Source organism: Epinephelus moara, chromosome 10 (genome assembly GCF_006386435.1).
Source record: "Epinephelus moara isolate mb chromosome 10, YSFRI_EMoa_1.0, whole genome shotgun sequence".
Classification (NCBI taxonomy): Eukaryota; Metazoa; Chordata; class Actinopteri; order Perciformes; family Serranidae; genus Epinephelus; species Epinephelus moara.
This window is the reverse complement of record NC_065515.1, coordinates 11719542-11729912: the sequence shown is the minus strand read 5'-3', so window position 1 is coordinate 11729912 and position 10371 is coordinate 11719542. Positions and strand designations below refer to the sequence as shown.

The following is a 10371-nucleotide window of genomic DNA, read 5'->3' as shown; positions in this document are numbered from 1 at the left end:
CTCCCTTCCTGTCTCATAAATTACAGCAGGGGATCTGGACTAATAGCTGTGTGGGTGTTGTGTCCCACATCAGATCATTTATCAACCAGGAAAAAACACAATGACACACCAGCGGGTCATCATCAGTCAGATAGAGCCGTAAATGTGGTTAGATGAGGCGCTTTTGAATTTAAGTTCTGGCGTTTGATGCAGAAACTTAGGGTCTTTACGTCAGCCTCAGGACCTAAAAGCCAAAAAAACAAAAAAAATCCTCCTCCTCCTCCCCCTTCTCATCCCCCCTCCACCCCTCTCCTGCTATTTGAATAGAGAGCCTGCGGAGCACTCTTTTGTTCAGTAGCGCTCAGCTGCTGGAGAGGTGAGCACCACTCTGGCGCTCATCCACTCATCGCGGCTGCCGCCTCGGCTCGTCTCCGAAAGAAGCGCGGACACTGCTCGAGACAGTCACCCATTGCATGCAAAACAATTTATATATACCGGTGCCTCCTGGGTCTGTGCCTCCCCTACCCGACACCTATAGCTGCTTCGTTTTCACCCGCTCTTGCAGGGGCTTTTTACGCGCCGTTGGATGGTTCGGCTCCCCTCGTCTGTGGCGCTGTACCACCTGCACCGTGTCAGACCGGCGCTCCTGCTTTAAGGCTGCTGCATCGCTCTACATTCCTGAGGACTGGACCTCACTTCATCCGAAAGGTGAAGGCGAGTTGTTTAAGCTGCTTTTTTCGGCATTTTGACCACAGTGTTAGCAGGCAAAGTGCATGTAACGGTGTTGCACAGCCACATGCACAAGAAAAACAGGGTGTTTCACAGCTTGTGTTCACTACAGTCGGTGTTGAATTGGAGATGAGCTTGTCAATACTGTTCAAAGATAATGATGATAATTACAGGTGCACTACAAAGACAGGATTGTGCAGCTATTGTACGAGTAAAGCTCATTCCTAAAATGTGTGTATTGCTCTTCATGCTTTCATGAGGCTGATTTTTAGAGAGATAAACTGATGTTGGAAATTTATTTTGATTTGTCTGATTTACCTTTGTTTTCACTTGCTATCTTTATTTTAAATTAATGCTTTTCTTGTAACTAATTTCATCCTCCCACCTGACATAGGGGGCTTCTATTAGAAACATATTGTCTTGACACAGTGTACCCCTTTTGTCATTTTCCTCCTGGTTTGCATGATGTCATGACTATCCAATTATGCTGCATCCCTTAACAAGTAATACATGTAGCAGGCTGAAGTATCATCCCCTCTGTTTCCCCTCTGGCAGCTGCTCACGTTGAGCAACTTAAAAAGACATCCAGCCTAACAAGGTCACTGTAGGATTCAGATCTGTGTGACCATCAGTCCACCTCTTGTAGTAAAAACCCCCCTTCGTCTTCCTGCTGTAAGCCTCCAGGTGAGGCAGACAGGGACAGAGAGGGAGCTGTTGGCCAGGGTGAAAGTCGATAGGCAGCGCAGCCAGGGCTGTCAGTGCTGTCAGCGAACCAGAGAGGGAAACCCGAGACATTATCTCGGATGGCACTTACACTCAAACAGGTCTCTCAATTATTCCTGTTGGAGGAAAAGTTTGCCGCCGCACGGCAGCACCTGAAGGCTACACGCTGATCAAAGTGGAGGAGGGTCCGAACACGGCTGCCTTTCAGTGGGCTAGCTCGTAGTGCGGGGGGATGTTGGCGAGAAAAGAGAAAAGAAAACAACTTTGCTTTTTGTCTGCTTGTCTTCATTTTCCGAGCGTATGGCAGGGTGTCAGACAGAGGATGGCGGCGAGGGTTGCTCATGACCCCTTGGGAAATTAAGCAGAGATTCAACCAAGCAGTTTGTGAAATAGTTACTAGTCTGTCTCACTCCTTCTCTTGCTCTCTGCTAGCCTCTTAGTCTGTGTCTGTCTCCATGTATGTGTGTGGTGCAGTATGTGCACACACATGGCTGCAACACTACAGTATGTACCAGCTGTCTTTTGTACAATTGATCTCACACTCCTTTGCTCTGATATTTCATCCCTCCCAACCTCCCACACATGTGCAATCCTGTGTTGGCCTTAGCGTCGGCAGAGTGATCATTAATGTGCAAGGCCTCGGACCAGAACCTGCAGACAGCCTGGCTGCTGGATCAGGAGCTCCTGTGTCCCAGCTGATGCAGAGCAACACCACAGAGATCAGAAGCTTCATTTTCATTCAGTGTCTGACTGTCGAGAAAATGTTCCGTTCTCACTGGTTGAGCAGCCATGTGTATGCCTTTATATATGTGTGTGCGTGTGTGTGTGTGCGAGCTGCTGGTCACCCCACTTCCTGAATTGTGTCAGTGAACTATATCAGCTCCTGTTGCACTAATAGGATGTGGCTCTACATTTAACTCCTCTTTTTAAGCCATTCTGTCGGATTTTTTCGCTCCTCTCTGCCTCTTGCACTCTCATGCATATTGTAGAAGGTCTCTGTGTTTGTCTTTCTGTCTCTCTCCCCTCTCATCCGTCCGTTTCTTCCTTTCGTCTCGCTCCGTTTGGACTCTATCACTCTCGCACTGGATCCCGGGCTCTGCTGTTAACGCCATTGTTCTCAGAAGAGGTGTTCCTTTCTGTGGTATTGCCAGTTCACTGCCCCCATTTTCACATCTTCTGTGTGATGAGGCATTACAATGGATGAACAATATTCCTTTAGAGGGAGGTTCAGTGCTTCTCAGTGGCTCCACTCCAACCGTGGTCAAGGCCAAAAGCAGCTCAGGAATGTTGTCATCACACCACAGGAGGACGGAAGAAAGAAAGAGAAAGAAAGAAATAAAAGGGAGAGAGAGAGGGAGGTAACAGACTGGCAGAATTTTACAGAATTATCTGCTCTTAGCACAAGGTTGTGTTGTCACATATTTCAATAATGTGCCTTTTCTGCCTGGCTGCGTCCGCTTAGTGCAGACACTTGTAGCGGAAGACGTGAATGGGCAAAAATTCAATTTTGCACTTGAGTAGTGTCCAAGCAAGTGAATGGGAAACTGTGAATTTTGACAGGGATTTTTGCAAATGTAAGCCATTAATATTCCCACAATGAACCTTCTGCTATGCTTAAAACAAACAAAGCCACCCTGGCTCGAGATGAAACAAGGGAGAGCAGCCAAGCAACTGCACAGTATCAGCACGGAGGATCTCTGGGCTCGAGTTAGGCTGTTTGACTGCTGAGGGCCTCCAGCTACAAATCCTATAGTTGGAAGCGTGTGGTGCTGTGAGTCAGTTGTGCTGCTTTGGCTAATGGCTTTAATCCTCGTAATTCTACAGTGGAAAAGGAGATATTTAGTATTGAGTGGGACTTTTTTTTTTGTGTGTCTCTGCTGAAAGTTCAGTGCCGCTGTCTCACTGTATATGTTACAAATGGATGTGGCTTTTTTGGCGATAGTGGTGGAAGGAGTGGGAGGGATGCTGGAAGATTCCTGCAGAGAGAGACTAATTTACAGACCTAGATAACCCTGATCCAATTAGGCAGTGAAAACACTCACATCAGCCTACGCACATATTCAATTCTGTTTGTCGAAATGATAGAGAGAGTGTGTGCTTTGTACTGTCTGTTGAAGTTCAGGTTTGTCTGCCCACATGCACGTGGCGCCGGTAAGGCTGGGCTCCACTTGGCACCTCCATTCCCCCAGGGTCATTTCATGGGCTTAATGAAGGCTGTACCTTTGCTCGCTGGAGGACGTCAATCTGCTTGATCGACAGCTGCTCGCTGGAGGACGTCAATCTGCTTGATCGACAGCTCGGTGTCCTTCCACTCCTCCAACCTGACACCGCCGAGCAGATGGAGCGGCGCCTAAAGTGGGGCGCTGCTAGCTTTGCCTTGGCTAACGATGTAATAGTCTGGCATTAGCCATATTGAACTAGCCGCCCCAGCTAGAGCCAAGCAAATGAGCAGCGCAGCTGGGGCCATCATGGCCAGTGTCAGAGCAGACAAAGCCCAGGAGGCACAGAGGCAGAAAAAAAAGGTAGTTTACCACAATCCCTCCAGACGCACACCTCGTGAATATTCATCAAACAACCCCCCCCTCTCCTCCCTCCCTAAACCCAGCTCTGCACCCCACTCCCACCAAATGTATTATTCAAAGGAAGCATTTTCCCTATTAAATACTATAAATAAATAACGACATCTGGTAACAGTTTTTGTCTGCTGAATTAATGACAGGGGCACAGTGGAGTATCTTCCACTGATTGGAGGAGGGTGGATTTCCTCTCAGCTACCTTCCCTCTCCTGGCCTTTCCTTTGTCTCACCAGTTGGGTGCGATGCATCCTTTGTTAAAGTCAGGTGGCGTGTCAGTAGATGTGAATTAGATGGCGTCTTTATCAGTCACCTCTTAAAGCACCCCGAAGGAGAGGCAAACACTCCACAGCTGTTTGTTTTAACATTATGCTCGTGTTTTCCTGTCTGAGTTAATCCTCAGAAAAAGAAAAGCTCCCCGCGGGCTCTTTATGTGGTTTCAGCACCGGACAGCTCCTGAAGCATTGCCCGTTCTGTCTACCTCATAGCTTCTCTCTCCTGGTTAACAAAAACTCAACAGGGCACGTCTTCACACGCGGCGCAGGACTAAAAGATGCATCACTCACGGATATCAAGTATCTAATGTTGGCATCATTGTTGTACAGGCTCTATCTGTCAGAGTCTGATGAGCTGGTAAACAGGGAGTGCTTGAGAGGCCTACAGATGGCCAATGTTTTCCGCTCTCGTGTGCTGAGGTTCCCAAAGGAGGAGCGCATTTTGTTGTGTATGCGCAAGTGTTCAGTTTTAATTTGTAGAGGTATAAAGGAATCCCCCGGATCTGAGGAAAATGGGAAGTAAAGTGAAAGGAAAGCACAACATAAGTGAGTAGAAGAGGAGAAGCCATTGTTACTGAGGAGTGATTTCTGTCTGTCTTCCTCTACCTCACCCCGCCTAACTGGATCCAACACAGCAAGGCTATTTATGAAGCCGAGGCACCAGTGTGATACTTATAAAGCTCTCCTCGCTAATCAGAGATCTAGCTCAGGGGTTGCTGAAACCAATCACATGGATTTATGGGAGAGAATATCAAAGTTGTATAATTAATTTCATTCATCCCTTGCACCCAGGTCGGCCTGATCCATGCACGTCGGCTTCCCATTCTATTTGACGGCTTTGTTTGTGTGTGCTTTGCATGTGTGTGAGTGCAGTGTTTGACTCTAGTTGTTACTGATATCGGTTAATAATTTTCAGTCACACAAACTAAGACACAATGTGACTCTTCCTCCTTTGTGTTATTCAGACAAATAGTGAATGGCGAATGCCGAAAGAGCTTTCTGCGCAGAATGCCTGGGTGCATAATTTCTGTAAAATATTGTGGCTTCAAAAGGTTTGTTGTTGGTGTATTTTGTTGTTGGGGGAGAAAAAAAATCAGTGCTGCTTTTTATTCCATATACCAGCCAGAAAAAACAGGTTCCTCTAATCCTCCCGTCTGTCTCGCTGTAGGCGCAGAGCTGTGAATCATATTTTTCTTAAAGGTTTTTCATTGTTGTTGTAATACTGCCTTTAAATGTTTTCACATCACTCACATTTATTTTTTTTGATCATGCTGCTTCATAGTCTAATAGAAGCGGCGCAGACAGACACATCCAATAAATGACAACCTTTCAGTGGCGCTGGAGGTAAAACCGGGATCACCAAAGTCATTAGGCCGCAACCTGTGGGAGCCATGAGTGTGGGGGTAAACTTAAAGGAGCAGTGTGTAGGATTTAGTTGCAGATTGCAGCCAGCTGGAACGTCTCTGTGTGCCAAGTGTGAGCTCCTTGTTAGGATTCCTGCAGTGTTCATTGTTCAGGAGGTCTCTTCCTCTCCAAAACAAACAGACCAGGTGATTTAAACCGGTAAAAACACTGAATGAAGCAGTTTCAAGTTACAAATCAGTGTCTCTCCTACGCTGTTCGGCACGTCGCAGATGGGCTGCTAACACAGCGCCAGATAAATGCTCACCTTTTTCTGTGATAACTTAAGATCCAGACGTTGAGGAGGTTTTTACAGGGAGCCAAATGATCCACACACATCTCTTCCTCTCCAAAACAAATGGGCCTGGTGATTTAAAATGGAGGGGCTGCTAATTACGATGCCTAACACAAAAACGCAAAAACTCAAAAAGCCCTATCTGGAGCCAATGTTAGCTTTGTCCGTTCTGGGCTTCTGTAGAAACATGGCAGTGCAACATGGTGGACATGGATGAGGATCCGCTTCCTGTAGATATAACTGGCTTATTCTAAGGTAACGAAAACACATTTCTGATCTTCAGGTGGTTATACTCTAAAGAAAACAAATGTATTATATTTAATTTCTACCAATACATTGCCTTAATCCAGTGGTTCCCAACTGGTGGGTCGCGGTCTAAAAGTGGGTCATGGGCCTATTTTGAAAGGACCACAAGTGACTTGCGAAAGTGTCAAGTTTGTAAAAAACACGCTGTGAATTTCTGGCACAGAGCTTTTACACACAGCTACTTGACAGAGACAGCAAACCACCTCAACGACATGGCTAAATGCTGAAGATATTAAACTGTGTGGACCTTGAACTACTGACTAAGGAAGAATCTGGACCCAGTGGCTGGACCAGTTGGGAACCACTGCCCTAAACATTACATACAGAACCATTAAATGGCAATCTGTCTAATAGCTGGTGAGGTATTTCAGTCCGGACCAAAGCAGTGGACTGACCCACAGATTGACATTGCCATCCCTAGAGCCATGCAGCTAGCCCTGCAAGAGTGAAGCATTTTGATGCAAAACCATCAGTGGAGATTCAGACAGACAGACAGACAGACAGACAGAGAAAGAGGTAGCAGATGGCTGACCTGCGACCCTCACCAGGTGGATTTTGTCAATTGTGTCCAAATTCAGCCTTTGTGTGACACTCAGATTTGCAGTCCATGTCGGTTTAGCCACCTGATAGATATCAGCAAACATTCTTCTTCAGAGGTTTGGCCCTGTGTGTATTACTGTGCAGGTGTGTGTGTGAGCTCCTCTGTGAGTGTGTGAGAGGACGGGTCAGTGGGATCTAGAGATGTGCTGAGCTGAAGAGAATGAGCCAGGAAGCTTAGGGAGAGGGTGGAAAAAGCCAACGTGAGGGCAAGCTATCTATCTATCTATCTATCTATCTATCTATCTATCTATCTATCTATCTATCTGTCTATCTGTCTATCTGTCTATCTATCTATCTATCTATCTATCTATCTATCTCTTTGAGGTCGTTTTGTGTCTTATGGAGGACATTTTGTGTCTCCCTCAGGTAATTTTGTGGTTGTTTTGTGTTTCTCAGAGGTCTTTTTTGGTCTAATAGAGGTAATGTTTGTCTTATAGACGTCATTTTTTGTCTCTATGAGGTCATCTTTTTGTCTTACGGAGAAAATTTTGTGTCTCTCAGGTAATTTAGTGTCTTGGTCACTGTGTTGTGTTTCTTTGAGGTAATTGCTCTACTTCTAGAGGTAATTCTTTTTGACTCTCTCTCAAGTATTTTAGTGTTTTTCTGTGGTTGGTTTGTGTTTCTTTTAGGTATTTTTTGTCTTATAAGGGTATATTTTTGTCTCTTTGAGGTCCTTTTGTGTTTCTCTCAGGTAATTGAGTGTCTTTTTGTGGTAGTCTTTTGTGGTTTCTGTGACTTCATTTTTTGCCTTATTGAGGTCATTTTTGTCTTACGAAAAGAATTTGATGTCTCTCAGGTAATTTAGTGTCTTCTTGTGGTTTTTGTGTTTCTTTGGGGTCATTTTTTTGTGTTATTGAGGTCATTTTTTGTTTCTTTTTAGGTCGTTTTGTATCTTATGAAGGAAATTTTTGTCTCTCTCAGGTAATCTAGTGTCTTTTTGTGGTTGTCCTTTGTTTCTGTGACATCATTTTTTGTCTTATTTAGGTCGTTTTGTACCTTATGGAGGAATTTTTTTGTCTCTCAAATGATTTAGCGTCTTTTTGATGTTGTTTTGTGTCTCTTTGAGGTCATTTTTTGTCTTATTGAGGGATTCTTTTTTGCTTTGTTGAGGTCATTTTTGAGAGAATTTGATGTATCCTGGGTAATTTCGTGTCTTTTTCTGGTTATTTTGTGTTTCTTTTACATCATTTTTTTGTCTTATAGATGTCATTTTTTGTCTCTTTGATATCATTTTATAATAATTTAGTGTCTTCCTGTGGTTTTTGTGTTTCTTTGGGGTCATTTTTTGCCCTATTGAGGTCATTTTTTTTTCTTTTCATGTTGTTTTGTATCTTATGAAGGACATTTTGTGTCTCTCAGGTAATCTAGTGTCTTTTTGTTGTTGTTTTGTGTTGCTTGTAGTCATTTTGTGTCTACTTTTGATTGTTTTGGCCATTTTTGTAACTGTTCTGTGTCACTTTGAGTTTCCGCCTGGTCATTACATGTTCATTTACATGACATCTATCTATCTATCTATCTATCTATCTATCTATCTATCTATCTATCTATCTACAGTAAATGGCAGTACAATAATTATGTCTTAGTCAGTCCTGACCACACTTTGATTCCTCACCAAAATTTCATCTCCTCCACACAGCCTTTGGGTGCTGAATGAAAAACTGGAGACACCATCAAATTGATTATAATATGGAATTTGTGAGGCTCATAGCAGGTCAGATGTCCTGCCAGTAGACTCGCTGGTCATTTTGCAGGCGGTAATAAGATTGCCAATGCTCCACCAAAGTGCTTTCTACATGGTGCTATGAAGCGTGCTGCCTTCAAAGCTCTGAGGCATTAGAGTCGATGGTAGAAGTGGGGAGGGGGCAGCTGTGCAGGTGTGTGTGTATGTATGTATGTGTGTGTGTGGGCAAGTAAGGGCTTGAAACTTTTGCTCAAGGACTGTGCCTAACATGGGACTCTTACACAGTTTGTAAATGGACCAATAATTTTTGAGGAAGGTCGTTTATTTTGCCAGAGTTTCTCGCATTGTTCAGAAGAAAATAGCATTTCTTAAAGTGTAATTTCCATTCAAATTGCTTTTACTGCGTTTTGTCAATACAGAGGAAGCAAAGAAAAAAAAAAACACGATTGTTTGCTTTCCAAATCAGGAGAAAACGAAGTCAGTCACACAGTCAGCCAATAACCCGGCTGAATACAGAGGTCACTTTTTGTGGTTGCACATTTTAATGTACCACGCTGTTAAACAATTACCATTTTGTGGCTTTGTGCAGAAGCTCTGCAGACGAATTCCCCTCGGTGGTTAGAGCAGCTTCTCTGCTCTGCTCTGGCAAATTCCAAATGAACTGTCGGGGCGGTTACCAGTTCAATTTTGTAATTAAGTGTCACGCTGCAAAATTAATAGAGAAGAAAATATGTTGTGGAAAATGCTGAAAATGAAGAGACGTCGCTGCAGTCGCTCAATCACCAGTCAGCCAAGAATGATATTAATCAGCTGTCTGTGTGGTGTGTTTACGCCTGTCATTGTTTCTGCGTGTGAATTTGCAGCACACACATCTGCTTTCATCCTCACAGGGGCTTCCTGCATCCCTGTCTCACCTCCCTGGACTCTTCATAACGTTAAACCAGGATGAACTGTGTCCCCTTGTGTCCTTTCCCTGCCCACTTTCTCTGGGCTTCTCCCCTCAGCTGCAATTAATGAGGCTGTCTGTCCGTCCTGATAATTACCCTTGGTGAGTAGTGCCGGAGCCCTCTGGTTTACTCCCGGACCTCTTTGATAAATTTGGCAACTGCTCTCAGAACTGTTGCTGGGGCACCTCTAGTGACTGTGGATGCCGGAGACTTGGCGTATGTGTGTGTGTGTGTGTGTGTGTGTGTGTGTGTGTGTGTGTGTGTGTGATAGAGAGGTTCGTCCGAGAGCATTGCTACCCCCGAGTGTCCGACTCTGTGCTCAGATTGATTGGGGACCGCTGTCTGTGATGGATCATTCTCTGCACTGGACTACTGGCTTAGCTGTTGATCACTGACCACTGTCTGTCACCATGTAGGGGGTTACTGTAGCTGCACCGTGCGAGTGTGTGAGTGCGTTCATTAATAGATAATCATTGTTTTACTCTGACTCTTCTTATCTGTGTTAACTTGCTCAGTCCAGACGTTACATTAGCGTCCCATCAGCTTAGTGGAGAGCAGCAGCAGCAGAGGAAAAAAAAGCGGCTTGTTTTTTTGAAGGCGTAATTGTAGTAAAATGCCTCTCTCTGCTGATGCTCCTTTCTTTGCTTTAATGTAAGCGCGCTCTCATAATGCTCCACTGCCCACATGTTGCTGTTTTTGCCATGCACACATGCTCCATGAAACACAGAAAAACACAAGGCTTCTCTAAGCTCGCAGGGCTGCAGACACCTCAGGCGTCTGAGGCTGAGCCCTAATTGGGCCTCGTCTTAGCGTGACCTTCATTGTTTTGACAGAGTGGGGATCAGAGGGAGACACTCAAAAG

At 44.8% G+C, this 10371-nt stretch overlaps 1 protein-coding gene across 1 annotated transcript in view; it reads left to right on the top strand.

The window, feature by feature from the left end:
• Nucleotides 1-353: 353 nt before the first annotated feature.
• The window catches only part of ncanb (neurocan b), a 220265-nt gene continuing 210247 nt past the window's right edge, over nt 354-10371 (top strand). Inside the window, exon 1 of the mRNA XM_050055537.1 lies at nt 354-687. The gene's annotated coding sequence lies outside the window, so the exon portion shown is untranslated. The remainder of the gene's footprint in view (nt 688-10371) is intronic.